The sequence below is a fragment of the Hemicordylus capensis genome, chromosome 1 (assembly GCF_027244095.1).
Source record: "Hemicordylus capensis ecotype Gifberg chromosome 1, rHemCap1.1.pri, whole genome shotgun sequence".
Lineage (NCBI taxonomy): Eukaryota > Metazoa > Chordata > Lepidosauria > Squamata > Cordylidae > Hemicordylus > Hemicordylus capensis.
The window spans coordinates 417,802,829-417,819,015 of NC_069657.1; the positions used below are offsets into that span (position 1 = coordinate 417,802,829).

A 16,187-nucleotide genomic window follows, 5' to 3' on the forward strand; every position below is an offset into this window, starting at 1 on the left:
CTCTTTCCTTCCTTCCCTCTTTCCTTCTTTCCTTCCTTCCTTCCTTTTCTCTCTCTCTCTCTCTCTCTCTCTCTCTCACTCACTCGCTCTCCCTTACTCCCTCACTTCTTGTCTATCTATCTATGTGGGCCACCTCCAGCCTCAAGGGTGTGCCTCTGAGTACCAGTTGCAGGGGAGCAATGGCAGGAGAGAGGGCACGCCCTCAACTCCTGCCTGTGGCTTCCAGTGGCATCTGGTGGGCCACTGTGCGAAACAGGATGCTGGACTAGATGGGCCTTGAGCCTGATCCAGCAGGGCTGTTCTTATGTTCTTATGTTCTTATGTTCTTATCTGTCTATGTATCCTTCCTTCCTTCCTTCCTTCCTTTCTCTTTCTCTCTCCCTCACTCTCCCTCACTCCTTATCTCGCTTTCCTTCCCTCTTCTCTGCCTTTCTTTCTTTCTTTCTCTCTCTCTCTCCCTCACTTCCTATCATCTATCTATCTATCTATCTATCTATCTATCTATCTATCTATCTATCTATCTATCTATCTCTTTCCTTCCTTCCCTCTTTCCTTCTTTCCTTCCTTCCTTCCTTCTCTCTCTCTCTCTCACTCGCTCTCCCTTACTCCCTCACTTCTTGTCTATCTGTCTATGTATCTATCTCTTTCCTTCCTTCCTTCCTTCCTTCCTTCCTTCCTTCCTTTCTCTTTCTCTCTCACTCACTCTCCCTCACTCCTTCTCTCTCTTTCCTTCCCTCTTCTCTGCCTTTCTTTCTTTCTCTCTCTCTCTCCCTCACTTCCTATCATCTATCTATCTATCTATCTATCTATCTATTTCCTTCCTTCCCTCTTTCCTTCTTTCCTTCCTTCCTTCCTTCCTTCTCTCTCTCTCTCACTCGCTCTCCCTTACTACCTCACTCCTTGTCTATCTATCTGTCTATGTATCTATCTCTTTCCTTCCCCCTTCCTTCCTTCCTGGCTATAAATGTTTGCTTTAAGTCAAATGCAATTTGATGTTTCTGTACCTGACTTGGCTGCTGGCTTGTTGGAACACTGAGAAGGGGGTACAGAGGCTTATTGGAAAGTTGGTAGCCCTGGTGTGGCTTGTTGTGCTATCAAGTTGGTTTTGACTCCTGGCAACCACAGAACCCTGTGGTTTTCTTTGGTAGAATACAGGAGCGGTTTACCATTGCCTCCTTCCACGTAGTATGAAATGTTGCCTTTCAGCATCTTCCTATATCACTGCTGCCCGATATAGGTGTTTCCATTCGAACCTGCAACCTTTTGCTCCCTAGGCAAGTTACTTCCCTGCTGTGCCATTAGGTGTGGTTTGTATTCCTTGTCAATCTAGGAGTAGGCAGTTGTGGTGTGTGTGTGTGTATAGGATCTTGATTATGGAAGTTGGCTGAGTGTCAGGATGGGACAGGTGTCTTGTGTGTGTGCTGCAGTAGTATTTAGGAACATAGGAAGCTGCCATATACTGAGTCAGACCATTGGTCTATCTAGCTCAGTATTGTCTACCCCAGTCTGGCAGCAGCTTCTTCAAGGTTGCAGGCAGGAGTCTCTTGCAGCCCTATCTTGGAGATGCTGCCATGGAGGGAACTTGGGACCTAGATGCTCTTCCCAGAGTGGCTCCATCTCCTGAGGGGAATATCTTCCAGTGCTCACACTTCTAGTCTCCCATTCAAATGCAAACCAGGGTGGACCCTGCTTAGCTAAGGGGACCAGTCATGCTTGCTACCACAAGACCAGCTCTCCTCCTCCACAACATAGGAGTATATACTGCATGTTGGCATCTGATGTAGGAATCTGCTTATGGTGGGCAAACATGTGTTATGTATGCACAGTATGTTGGGGGGTGGCGGGGGGGGTGCGGCGGGGGGGGCGCAATTTCAGTGCTTGCCCCGGGCGCCGTTTTCCCTAGTTACGCCTCTGAGACAAACCTCTCCGGATGATCTCAATGGGTGGTGGGGTTCATGACGAATAAGACGTTCTCTTAAATATCCAGGGCCCAAGCTGTTTAGGACTTAATAGGTTATAACCAGCATCTTTGTATTTTGCCTGGAAACTTGTCGGCAGCCAGTGTAACTCTTTCAATACAGGAGTTATATGGTCTCTCCAAGATGACCCAGAGACCAACCTGGCTGCTGCATTCTGAACCAGCTGCAGTTTCCGGACTACATACAAAGGCAGCCCCACATATCGTGCTCTGCAGTAATCCAATCTGGAGGTTACCAGCATACGTACCACTGTTCTGAGGTTGTTTATCTCAGTGATGGTCGTTTAAGCATAGCCATATAAGACTACAAAACCCATGGTGCTATGCAACCCTGAGTGAAACGTGTCCAAAATGATTCAGGGCCTTTCACAGCTATTTGGAAGGAATGGCATCACAAATGAAAATGGCCAAAAATAAAAATTTTAAAAATCCAAGAAAATCCAATGCTCCAGGCCAAGGAAGAAGCATTCATCCTGCAGATTTCACACATACCATTACCTCTCTCACACTGTTGTTCACAGTTACACCTGTAAGAAGGTGTTTGTCTAGCAAAAAGAGGCTGCAAAAAAGTTTAATAGGGGTGTCTCTGTGTGTGTGCGTGTGTGTCAGAAGCAATGTGAGCACTGGATAGCTGGATACATATTGCTGTGAATCTGGTGGTGGAAGATCAGTCCCCAAAATTTCAACAGATTTTTAGCTGCCAGATCTTTTTAATACAAACAGTTTAGACCAGTCCTTGCCCCAAGGACAGTACAACTGAAAAATTTAAAAATTAAAATTAGACTGGAGGACCTCACTATCTTACAAGATCTGGTGGCTATTACAGGTGAAACTCGGAAAATTAGAATATCGTGCAAAAGTCCATTAATTTCAGTAATGCAAATTAAAAGGTGAAACTGATATATGAGACAGACGCATTACATGCAAAGCGAGATAAGTCAAGCCTTAATTTGTTATAATTGTGATGATCATGGCGTACAGCTCATGAAAACCCCAAATCCACAATCCCAGAAAATTAGAATATTACATGGAACCAAGAAGACAAGGATTGTAGAATAGAACAATATCGGACCTCTGAAAAGTATACAGTGTACTGTGCTTGCTTGGCCAGCAAACTCGCCTGACCTGACCCCATAGAGAATCTATGGGGCATTGCCAAGAGAAGGATGAGAGACATGAGACCAAACAATGCAGGAGAGCTGAAGGCCGCTAATGAAGCATCCTGGTCTTCCATAATACCTCATCAGTGCCACAGGCTGATAGCATCCATGCCGCGCCGCATTGAGGCAGTAATTGCTGCAAAAGGGGCCCAAACCAAGTACTGAATACATATGCATGCTTATACTTTTCAGAGGTGCGATATTGTTCTATTCTACAATCCTTGTCTTCTTGGTTCCATGCAATATTCTAATTTTCTGAGATTGTGGATTTGGGGTTCTCATGAGCTGTACGCCATGATCATCACAATTATAACAAATTAAGGCTTGACCTATCTCGCTTTGCATGTAATGCGTCTGTCTCAGTTTCACCTTTTAATTTGCATTACTGAAATTAATGGACTTTTGCACGATATTCTAATTTTCCGAGTTTCACCTGTAATTACTAAGGAGTTCTCCATTGCACAAGTTTGTTGAGGTTGCTCACAGCCTAACAGCTAGGCACACTCATGTCCTCCTAACAGATGCCTGCTGCCACTGCCTGGCGAAGCAGGGCATCATCTTCAATTCTTGTCCCAGGGCCTCCTTCAACTTTGATATCTCACTGCTTGGGAACCATGTTCTTATATTTTATTGTTTGTTTGTTTGATTGTTTGTTTATCAATAAGAGCCAGCGTGGTGTAGTGGTTAGAGTGCTGGACTAGGACTGGGGAGACCCGAGTTCAAATCTCCATTCAGCCATGAAACTAGCTGGGTGACTCTGGGCTAGTCACTTCTCTCTCAGCCTAACCTACTTCACAGGGTTGTTGTGAAAGAGAAACTCAAGTATGTAGTACACCGCTCTGGACTCCTTGGAGGAAGAGCGGGATATAAATGTAATAATAATAATAATTTATTTATTTACATATTTTTATACTGCTCAAAACTTACGTCTCTGGGCGTTTTACAACAAAATAAAAACAAAAAGTAAAATATTAGTTAAAACAAAAATGAAAAGTTTAAAACATTACAACAATTTAATTTTTTTAAAAGAATATTTTAAAACAGCATTAAAACCATTAAAACAATATTAATTAAAAGCCTGGGTGAACAGATGCATCTTTAAAGACTTTTAAAAAGCTGTCAGAGATGGGGAGGCTCTTATTTCACTAGGGAGTGCATTCCAAAGCCTCAGAGCAGCAGCAGAGAAGGCCCGTCCCTGAGTGGCCACCAGATGAGCCGGTGGCAAATGTAGATGGACCTCTCCAGATGATCTCAGTGGGCAGTGGGGTTCATGACAAAGAAGACGTTGTCTTAAATACCCAGGGCCCAAGCTGTTTAAGGCTTTATAGGTTATAACCAGCATCTTGTATTTTCCCCAGAAACTTATCAGCAGCCAGTGTAGCTCCTTCAATACGGAAGTAATATGGTCTCTCAGAGATGACCCAGAGACCAACCTGGCTGCCGCATTCTGGACCAACTGTAGTTTCTGGACTACATACAAGGGCGGCCCCACATAGAGCGCATTGCAGTAATCCAGTCTGGAGGTTACCAGCAAATGTACCACTGTTTTGAGGTCATTCACCTCAAGAAACAGACGCAGCTGGCATGTCAGCCGAAGCTGATAGAAGGCACTTCTGGCCACCACCTCAACCTGGGAGACCAGGGAGAGGTTTGAATCCAGAAGCACCCCTAGACTGTGTACCTGTTCCTTCTGGGGAAGTGTGACCCATCCAGAACAGGCAGATCAAAATTGTCTCTCCATCCCACACAATGAGTACTAGGGATGTGCGAACCGGTTCGAATTCGAACCAGTTCAAATTCAAACCAGGGTGGTTCGAATGTTCGAATTTGAACCGAACCAGCCATCAGGTTCGAGCTGCAGGTTCAAATTCGAACTGAACCAGGGGGTGGTTCCATTTGAACTGGTTAGAACCTGTTTTAACTGGTTCAGACATCCAAAAATTGGAAGGATGGTAGCTGGCATGCAGGGGTACCTGCCATCCAAACCCCAAAGCAATCGGACACTCGTACGATATTTTATGAATTTTTGAAAATTATTTCTATTTTTTTCTCATAGGATATAATGGGACTCCAACCAGCCCATTATTCCTTATTGTGGATCACCCATGGGTGCCAACAACCATGCAAACCCCAAAGCAATCAGACACCCCTATGATTTTTTATGAATATTTGAAATATTTTAATTATTTTTCTCATAGGGTATAATAGGATCCTAACCAGCCCATATCCCCTATTGTGAAGCACCAAGGAGCACAAAAGTGGGTTTGGTGGTACACAACCAGGGGTGCCTACTATCCACAAAGTTCCAAGGCAATCGGACACTCCTCTGATTATTGGTGAATTTTAAAATTATTTTGGAATTCCTCATAGAGAATAATGAAGATTGCAGCAAATGTATAGCTTCACGTCGGGAGGAAAGGGGTGTCGTAGCAAGGAGTGTGGTGGGTGGTAGTTCCTAGGGTGGGCAAGGAAGCTATCAGAATTATTTGAAAGAAATTGGGCAAAGGGCTGATTTTTGAGTGATTTTTGAATTTTACACGTCTTTAAGGTTTTTCTCCATAAAGAAGCATGGAGGTGTCAGCAAATGTATAGCTTCACATCAGGGAGAAAGGGGTGGCCTAGAGCAGAGTGTGGTGGGTGGTAGTGCCCAAGGGGGGCCAGGAAGCTATCAGAATTATTTGAAAGGAACTGGGCAAAGGGCTGATTTTTGAAGTTTATGTGTCTTTAAGGTTAGCAGATGAGAGTGGATTCATGGTTTGTCATTGAAAATCTTATATGCTGCCAAAGAATCTACACTCAGAACACTTCAGAAACAACAAAACCCAGTACCCCATGGGTTAGCAACCCATGGGGGTGGATGGCACCCTCTTTGCACTAGACCACCACTCACTCTGGGCCACCCCAGCACCCCATAAGTGGCTTTAAGGTTTTTCTCCATAGGGAAGAATGGAGGTTTCAGCAGCCCCATAACTGCACTTGGGGGGTGCTGGGGTGGCCCAGAGCGAGGGTACCAACCATCTCCATGGGTTGCTAACCCATGGGGCACTGGTTTTTGTTGTTTCTGAAGTGTTCTGAGTGTAGATTCTTTGGTAGCATATAAGATTTTCAATGACAAACCATGAATCCACTCTCATTGCTAACCTTAAAGACACATAAACTTCAAAAATCAGCCCTTTGCCCAATTCCTTTCAAATAATTCTGATAACTACCTGGCCACCCTTGGGCACTACCACCCACCACACTCTGCTCTTGGATACCCCTTTCCCCCCGACGTGAAGCTATACATTTGCTGACACCTCCATTCTTCTTTATGGAGAAAAACCTTAAAGTCACGTAAACTTCAAAAATCACTTAAAAATCAGCCTTTTGCCCAATTTCTTTCAAATAATTCTGATAGCTTCCTTGCCCACCTTGGGAACTACCACCCACCACACTTCACTCTAGGACACCCCTTTCTCCCCGACGTGAAGCTATACATTTGCTGCAATCCTCATTATTCTCTATGAGGAATTCCAAAATAATTTAAAAATTCACCAATAATCAGAGGAGTGTCCGATTGCCTTGGAACTTTGTGGATAGTAGGCACCCCGGGTTGTCTACCACCTAACCCACTTTTGTGCTCCTTGGTGCTTCACAATAGGGATTATGGGCTGGTTAGGATCCTTAGAACACTCCTTCGAGGATTAGGGTGGTGCTGCTGAATGCCAGGTCAATTAACGCAAAAACATCTCTCATCCACGATCTGATTGTGGATGAGCGTGCTGACCTGGTATGCATGACGGAGACCTGGTTGGATGTGCTGGGCGGGGTTGGTCTCTCTCAGCTATGTCCTCCAGGTTTCCAGATTGTGCAGCAGCCCCGCCTCGAGGGCCGGGGAGGAGGCATTGCAGTCATCTTTCGAGAGACCCTCCCCGTTTCCAGGTGATCAGGCAATCTCAGAATTTCGAGTGTTTGTCCTTGAGGGTGGGCCTCCGAGATAGGCTGGGGATTCTGTTGGTGTACCGACCAGCCCGCTGCACTTCAGTCTCCCTACCTGAGCTGGCGGGGGTGGTCTCGGAGGTGGCTTTGGGTTCCCCCAGGTTTATTGTTTTGGGGGATTTCAATGTCCACGCCGAGGCCCCCCTAGTGGGTGTGGCTCAGGATTTCATGGCCTCCATAGCAACCATGGGCCTGTCTCAATTGGTATCGGGCCCTACCCACGTGGCGGGACACACTCTGGATCTGGTTTTTGCCAACCGGGAAATAAATGATCTGGAGGTGGGGGAATTTGAGATCACTCCCTTGTCATGGACAGATCATCACCTGGTGGGGTTTAGTTTGACTGCTCCGTCTGCCCTCTGCAGGGGTGGTGGGCCGATTAAGATGGTCCGCCCCCGGAGGCTTATGGATCCATTTGGATTTCAGACGGCCCTCGGGGAGTTTCCAGTGTCCAGAGCTGATGACCCTGTCGAGGCCTTGGTTGATCTCTGGAATGGAGAGATGGCCCGGGCTGTTGACACAGTTGCCCCCAAGCGCCCTCTCCGGCTTGGTGGAGCCCGTTCTGCTCCTTGGTTTTCCTCGGAGCTTAGGGCGATGAAAACTTGGACGACGGCTGGAGCAACGCTGGAGGAAGAGTCGTCACGAATCCGATCGAATACGGTCTAGAACCCATTTTAGGGACTACGCCGTGGTGGTGGGGGCGGCGAAGAAACGTTTTTTCTCCACCTCCATTGCGTTTGCTCAGTGCAGGCAAACAGAGCTGTTTTGTGTGGTGAAAACATTGCTCCACACATCCCCCCGGACAATGGGGGAGGAGTCATCTATGGCTCTTTGTGATCAGTTTGCCTGTCGCTTTGCAGATAAAGTCGCTTGCATCCGTGCTGACCTGGACTCCAGAGTTTTGGCAGTTCCGGCAGACGTGCCTCTGGTACCATCTGGTCCCGTTGTTGTCTATTCCTTTCAGTTGGTGCGGCCTGAGGATGTGGACAAGATCCTGGGCAGTGTGCGGGCGACTTCGTGCGCTCTTGACCCTTGCCCTTCATGGCTAATAAAAGCTGCCAGGGAGGGGACAGGCAGATGGCTGGAGGTGATCATTAATGCTTCGTTAAGGGAGGGCAGGATGCCATCGTACCTTAAGGAGGCGGTGGTAAGACCTCTATTAAAAAAGCCCTCCCTTGATCCCTCCAACCTGGACAATTATAGACCTGTGTCTAAGCTTCCCTTCTTGGGCAAGGTGATGGAGCGTGTGGTGGCGTCCCAGCTGCAGAGGGTCTTGGATGATACGGATTATCTGGACCCTTTTCAATCTGGCTTCCGCCCCGGGTATGGGACTGAGACTGCCTTGGTCGCTCTAGTGGATGACCTACGCCGGGAACTAGACAGGGGGAGTGCATCCCTGTTGGTTCTGCTGGACCTCTCGGCGGCGTTCGATACCATCGACCATGGTATCCTTCTGGGCCGCCTCTCGAGTATGGGAATCGGAGGCACTGCGTTGCAGTGGTTCCGGTCCTTTCTTGAGGGGAGGGTCCAGAAGGTGGTGCTGGGGGACTACTGCTCGGCCCCATTGCCATTGGCCTGTGGGGTCCCGCAGGGTTCGGTCTTGTCCCCCATGCTGTTTAACATCTACATGAAGCCGCTGGGAGAGGTCATCCGGGGATTTGGACTGAGTTGTCAGCAATATGCGGATGACACTCAGCTCTATCTCTCCTTGTCATCTGATCCTAGGGAGGCGGTGGATGTCCTGAATCGGGGGCTGGAGGCCGTGATGGGGTGGATGTGGGCTAACAAACTGAAATTGAATCCAGATAAGATGGAGGTACTGTTGGTCAGTAGGAGAGCCAATCGGGATGAGGAGATTTTACTGGTTCTGGATGGGGTTGCACTCCCCTTGAAGGAGCAAGTATGCAGCTTGGGGGTACTACTGGACCCGGCTCTGCTTTTGGAGGCTCAGGTGGAGGCGGTGGCCAGGGGTGCCTTTGCACAGCTTCAGCTGGTGCGCCAGTTGCGTCCCTTTCTCGAGAAGGCAGATCTGGCCACGGTTACCCACGCCTTAGTCACGGTGCGGCTGGATTACTGTAACGCGCTCTACGTGGGGCTGCCCTTGAAGAATATCCGGAAACTACAGCTAGTGCAAAACACGGCAGCGAGGGTTCTATCCGGAGCTGCCCATTGGGAACATATCACCCCCATTTTGAAAGAGCTGCACTGGCTGCCGGTTTGTTTCCGGGTCCAATTCAAGGTGCTGGTTTTGACCTTTAAAGCCCTAAATGGTTTGGGCCCGGGGTATTTGAGGGACCGCCTGCTCCCAAGGGTTGCTGCCCGCTTGACTAGGACATCTGGGGGGGCCCTGCTCCGGGTGCCAACAATGAGGGAGGCCCGGCTTTCGTGCACTCGGGACAGGGCCTTCTCTGTTGCTGCCCCTAGACTCTGTAATGCTCTCCCGGTGGCCATTCGTTCCTCGGACTCCATCACAGCTTTTAGAAAGCTTTTAAAGACTTGGCTTTTTACCCAGGCTTTTACATAATCGTCTTTTACTGCTGTTCTTGTGTGTTTTTATCTGTTGTCTTGTTTTTATGCCTGTTTTTAGCTTGATGTTTTTACTGCTTTTTCCTGTATGTTTTTAATTTTTGTAAACCGCCTTGGGGTTTTCTTTTAACGAAAGGCGGTATAAAAATGTAAAAATAAATAAATAAATAAATAGTAAATCTTATACCCTATGAGAAAAATAATTAAAAATATTTCAAATATTCATAAAAAATCATAGGGGTGTCTGATTGCTTCGGGGTTTGCATGGTTGTTGGCACCCATGGGTGCTCCACAATAAGGAATAATGGGCTGGTTGGAGTCCCATTATATCCTATGAGAAAAAAATAGAAATAATTTTCAAAAATTCATAAAAAATCTTACGAGTGTCTGATTGCTTTGGGTTTGGATGGCAGATACCCCTGGGTGCCAGCTACCATCCTACCAATTTCTGGGTGTCCGAATGGGTTCAAATTCAAACCAAACCAGGGGGAGGTTCGAGCAAAACCAAAACCGAATCACCCCTCCTGGTTCGAACCTGGTCCGAATTCGAACCGAACCGGGCAAACCGGTTTTGTGCACATCCCTAATGAGTACCTCCGTCTTATCTGGATTCAGTTTCAGTTTGTTATCCTTCATCCAGCCCATCACTGACTCCAGGCAGGCATTTAGGGCGGTTATGCCCTCTCCCGATGATGCTGACATGGAGAAATAGATTTGGGTGTCATCAGCATACTGATAGCACCCTGCACCAAATCTCCTGATGATCTCTCCCAGTGTTTTCATGTAGATGTTAAACAACATCAGAGACAATATGGAGCCCTGAGGCACGCCATACAAGAGTTCAGATTTTGAAGAACAGCAGTCTTATAGCTTTGGTATGTCTGAACTCACCCAAATCAGGTTGCTACACTGGTTGCCAACTTCTGCCTGACTCTTGCCCATGATTCTCTGCTTAACTTCAAATCTTGGTGACAAGTGTGAGGAGAATCTCGGGCAAAAGTCAGTAAACTTGCATGGGTGGATTCAGATGACTCACCCTCCAGGAGCACACGCGACCTGGAAACCTCTAGTTTCTGGCTTACTAACTTGGCGACCATCGGATGAAGCCACCCATGGAGCAGGATCCTTAGAAAACAGTGATGACTGCTGGCAGGAGCACTGTCCCTAGCACTATGAAACAGGGCGGTGTCAATGAAAAATAGGCAGTCTGAGTCATTTCATCCTCCCAAGTCCTAAGAATTTCAGCCAGAAGTTCTCATTAGAGAAACTTCAGCTCAACATTCATTTTAAATAACAGCAGATCTAATAAGCAGTCATAGAAACAATACTGCATATTAATTCTACTTTGCAGAAAGCCAATGACAGAATCAGGTTTATTACTAAGGGCAAGCTTACAGATACAACACAACTCAAAGTGACCCATCCTGCAATCTGACTCCAAGGTTCCATAAAATGTCCTTAATATCTGCGTTTCCTGAACATGTTCTGGTCAGCAAGGCTCAGCTGCAGTGGATCCAGATTCCTGTTGATGGCTGGAGCTTAATGGGAAAGGCATTCAGGAACATGACTTGAATGAAATTAGTACTACCTTGTCTCCAAGCTGCACAAAAGGTCACTTTGACCCATGCTGCCCATCAGGTATGAACAACTTGCAAAGACTGCATTTATTCTTGCCCTTACTACCTGCAATAAACATGCTGGAGTCTAACAAGATAATTAAAATTGCCTCTCAGGGACACAAAGGATTAAACAGTCAATCACATACCTAGCTTCAGCTGCAAACCGAGACTTGAGCTGACCTAGTTGTTTTGGTTTTGTTTTGTTTTTAAACACACCAAAATGGCCTAAGGAGTCAGAAAGAAAGAGCAAGTTCAGACTTTTAGGCTATGTTTAAAATTTTTAACATTATCTTACCAAAATCATTCAGCCATAATGCCTCTGTGTCATTCTTGAAAGAAGAATCCTTGAGTGGAAAAGTGCACTATTCATAGGAGAGCTGAAAATGCATGGAAAGAGATATTTTACAAGGACTAAAAAAGGTTGGAAACCATCTCTTTAATTCCCTTGATAACAATTTGCCCCTCCCTGACTGAAATAGCCAAAATCAGTTATCTCTCTGCTCTGCATGTAGAATGCAGTCTACTGCATATTGTGGGAAGCAAAATCTCATTTCTTTCAGTGTTGAGAACTTTCCAGCAAACATTAAATTAAGGATTTGGATTTTTTATTTTTTTTTAAGGAGACTTTGCTTCATAGTCATATTTACATCCATCACAATAACACTCGGACTTACTATGACTTGATAATTCAATAAGCAAAATGTAATGCTAACACTTTATCCCCTGGCAGTGAGCCCATGAACCCACAATCAGCTCTTCCCATGTTGGTGCCAACCTATATCTTGAAAAGCAGGGCAAGGGGGACTAAGGAAAGGTTGAACTTCCTAAGGACAAAGGGCCTCTGAAAGGGGAGAAAACCATGACCAGCTCTTGACCTGCTTTGAGCCACAGACAAAGCTTGTAAGTGACTGTGTAAAAATTATCAATTAGAAAAAGGCTCAAGGAGAAGGCTGACTTTTTCTAAACTGTGAAGACTTCATGACTTTTGTGCTATTCAAAGCTGACTTCAACTAATAGTAGGGTGGTTCACGCAATGATTACTAGGAGACACCATTGTGTAGGAGCTATCCTACCCTATCCTAGTGTGGGAGCTGTGTGTGCTACCAATATTTGATCATCTGCAAGGAGCTTTACCTACTACTTCATTCAACCACTGGGTACAGCTTCTAGGTAGGAGGGAGCCCTCCAGCCCAGGTGCTGCTTACTACACAAACACAGAAGGAGCCTCTGACCTTGTTTTTCCCTTGCAGACAATCAAATATTGGTACATAAGAACATGAGAACATAAGAACAGCCCTGCTGGATCAGGCCCAAGGCCCATATAGTCCAGCATCCTGTTTCACACTGTGGCCCACCAGATGCCACTGGAAGCCACAGGCAGGAGTTGAGGGCATGCCCTCTCTCCTGCTGTTACGCCCCTGCAACTGGTACTCAGAGGCATCCTGCCTTTTAGGCTGGAGCTGGCCTATAGCCGGCACATTAGGTAGCAAGCACACTAAGGTAGTGCTCCTGTACTAGGGTAGGAGGCATATTTTGCCCTAGCAGTTGTGTGAACCACCGTGGTTTCTTACATTTCTATGTGCATCACGTACATTGGCAGCTGTGGCAAGGCGTAAGAACTGCTCTGGACCAGATCTCCAAATTGCCTCTTAGGGCTGCTTCTGATGGGCTTTCCTTCTCACTGGAGAGTGCACCTGTTGTGACATCTTGAGAGTGCACTTGTTGTGACATCCTCTGCAGATCCTTCTGGCACATCCCATTATGACATGGGGGGATGTTAATCCAAATGGCCCTTCTACACACACCCCACCTTTTTGGTTAAAGATGTCACAATTGGCACAAGTTCAGTGTGGCCCCTTCCTAATCATGTGGGCTGGTAAGATATTGTCCAACCTGGCCCAAAATGTCTAGATCTCAGGAACCACAGCTACACTGCTACCCCTGCTAACTGAGCAAAGAGGCACCTTTTTTTAAAAGTGCTAATTATTTTTATTTAGCAGGAGGAGAGCAACTGGCTCTATCCATCCCCAGCTCCAGTGGCTGTTACTGGTGTCTGTCTTACGTTTGCTTTTCAGATTGTGATTGTGATTTATTTGTATCTATGTAAATCGCTTTGGAAACTTTTGTTGAAAAGTGGTATATAAATTTCAGTCGTATTTGTATTTGTACTTGTACACTGCTTTGTTTTCAATGCCAAGAGAACTGCCATTAATCATCCTGTGTCATACCCAATGACTGTCCTCCTATCCCATATTCTTGGCCTCTGTGATATCAGGTAGTGCTCAAGCATCATTTCCCTGGGCCTGGTGCAAACCTTTCCTGTTCCCCACTGTCACCACACACCCCGCTGCACCCCCAACCACAAAAGGGCTTGACTGCTTTGAAAAACTGAAGGCTTGATTATTGTCTTTTAGCTTCTCATAAGGACATAGAAAACTGCCATACACCCAGTCAGGCCATTGGTCCATCTAGCTCAGTATTGTCCACAATGACTGGCAGCAGCACTCCAAGGTTTCAGGCAGGAGTCTTTCCCCGCCCTATCTGGGAGATGCCAGGGAGTGAACCTTGGACCTTCTGCATCCAAGAAGATGTTCTATGACTGAGCTGTGGCCTCATCCCTGTGTTGGTTCCTTTTGCTTAAGCATCTTACATTTTCTGGCTCGTTGGCTTGCATCAGGAATAACAGTATGTAAATAAAATATATTAAGTACACTCCCCTTCCCTCATGGGTTTCATTGCTGAGCTATGAGGTTGATATTGCGGTTTGTTTAAACCACAGCGACTCTGCTCATCTGAACTAGAAAGGTGTCCTTTATCTGTGAAGAGCACAAATAAAAACTAAGCATCGAAACTCTAAGCTTCACCTGGAGACTTTTTGATATTTTGTATCGATACAGGGAATCTCAAGCACGATCTACAATTTAGCCTCTCCCCACTCATGGTAATGGATGTGGAGCCAAACTTGGTCCTTCTGCAGCCCCATCAAAGTGAACCCATTCCTCCCCCAGACCCACTACAGGCAGAACACCTTTCTCTGCTGATAATGGATTGTTTTTCCTTCCTGCCTTCCATCAGTCCCTTCCTTCATGAAAGGCACTTCCACTGCCCATTATGTACTTCTGTTCTGCTGCCCACTTTGTCCTATTAACATTAATGTGTACCCTAACATTAATGGCCTTTACATGTAGGTGGCTGGTTTCAGCACTATTTATTTATTTATTTTTCATATTTTTATACCGCCTGATATGTAAATCTCTAGGAATCAGGAATCAGTACAGAAATCAGTACAGGAATCAGTACAGATGCCAACACTAAAATCACAGGTTAAAATACATAAAACACAATAAAACAATATAAAACAAATTATTAAAATTATTAATTATACCCTAATTAATTATTAACTATACCCTAATATCCCAATCCTAATCTCCTGTTTCAAGTATATTGCTAAAGATCTAGGTTCCAGGTCTTTATTTTTTACTGAAATTTTAAGCAAACTTTAACTGAAATCTTTAATTTCTGATTTCTCTGTTCTTACAAAACCTAGTTAAAAGCATTAATAATAATAATAATAATAATAATAATAATAAGAAGAAGAAGAAGAAGAAGAAGAAGAAGAAGAAGAAGAAGAAGAAGAAGCTAGCTGTATAATACATATCTCTAATATAAGCTACCTGTAGCCAAAAATTGGTGGGACCATAAAATTGAAAAAGCTGTAGAAAATGATGATGCAAAAATATATTATGGGACTTCCAACTACAAACAGACAAACATCTGTCACACAATACACCAGATATAACTGTAGTTGAGAAGAAAGAAAAACAAGTTAAAATAATCGACATAGCAATACCAGGTGATAGCAGAATAAAAGAAAAAGCAATAGAAAAAAATAACAAAAATACAAAGATCTACAAAGGCTGTGGCAGAAGAAGACCATCCCAGTGGTAATTGGCGCCCTATGTGCAATTCCAAAACACCATTGAATCTTTGAGGATTGGTTTTATCTCCTTTCTTCCATGTGCCCAGATCCTACATGGTCACCATATAAAAGAACTTGGTCACTTGGTGACACTATGAGCCAGGCCTAATTTGGTATGCTAGCTAATGAGCATATTTAGTATATAAATCACGCCTGGACTGTAACACCACAGAAATCACCATCAGCCAGTTACAAAAAGCAACTTTACTGGGAACAGCCTATATTTTGCGACGATAGCTATAATAACAACAATATTGATAATAAAATTCAGCCATCCCAGGTCCTTCGATGTCTGGATAAAACAAACCAGTCAATGCTGCTGGTGAGAAGCACTGGCAATCCTGCAGGGGAAGTGAATTTAGACAGCCTCCCTTTCCCGCAGAAGTGCTCTGTGTCAACCAAAACTATCCCCTAAGGGTCGCACAGCCCTTAAGGACATGTTTTTGGGTAGCACAAAGAGCTTTGGGGGAAAGGGGAAATGGTTGAAATTCGCCCCCTCCATGCAAGTGCTGGTGTTGCTTTAGTCAGAGCTCAACAGCAGTACAAGCGCTGCTTCACACATAGCACCCACACTTTCTTGGTCTGAATAATAAAATAATACTAATAATTACTATAATAATTAAATCTGTAAGGCTCTTCAGGGTTAAATAAAAGAGTATGCTTTCCATGCTTCTTTCCAACCTGGATTGCTAGCTCTTAAAATAAAAAATGAGGTACCTTAGCTGGGCTTGGGGGATGGAGCCCTCTGTGTTGGGGTCCGCAGACCACTGCTGAGTCAGCAAGTAGAGTCAGTAGGCAGAGTGAATCAAGTCAGAAAGTGTTTGGTGGGTCTTAAGAGGGAGTTTGGTAGCTTGGGGAGGGTTTTTATGATTTTGCCCAGAGCAAAATCTATGAATTCACTGAAGCGGTACAGCTTTAAAATAAAATAAAATAAAAGGCTGAGAGGA

General features: G+C 45.3%; 1 protein-coding gene across 1 annotated transcript in view; it reads left to right on the forward strand.

The window, feature by feature from the left end:
• LOC128339432 (spermatogenesis-associated protein 7 homolog) overlaps window positions 1-16,187 on the forward strand; it is a 185,694-nt gene that overhangs the window by 71,662 nt on the left and 97,845 nt on the right. The gene's annotated exons all lie outside the window — the stretch shown is intronic.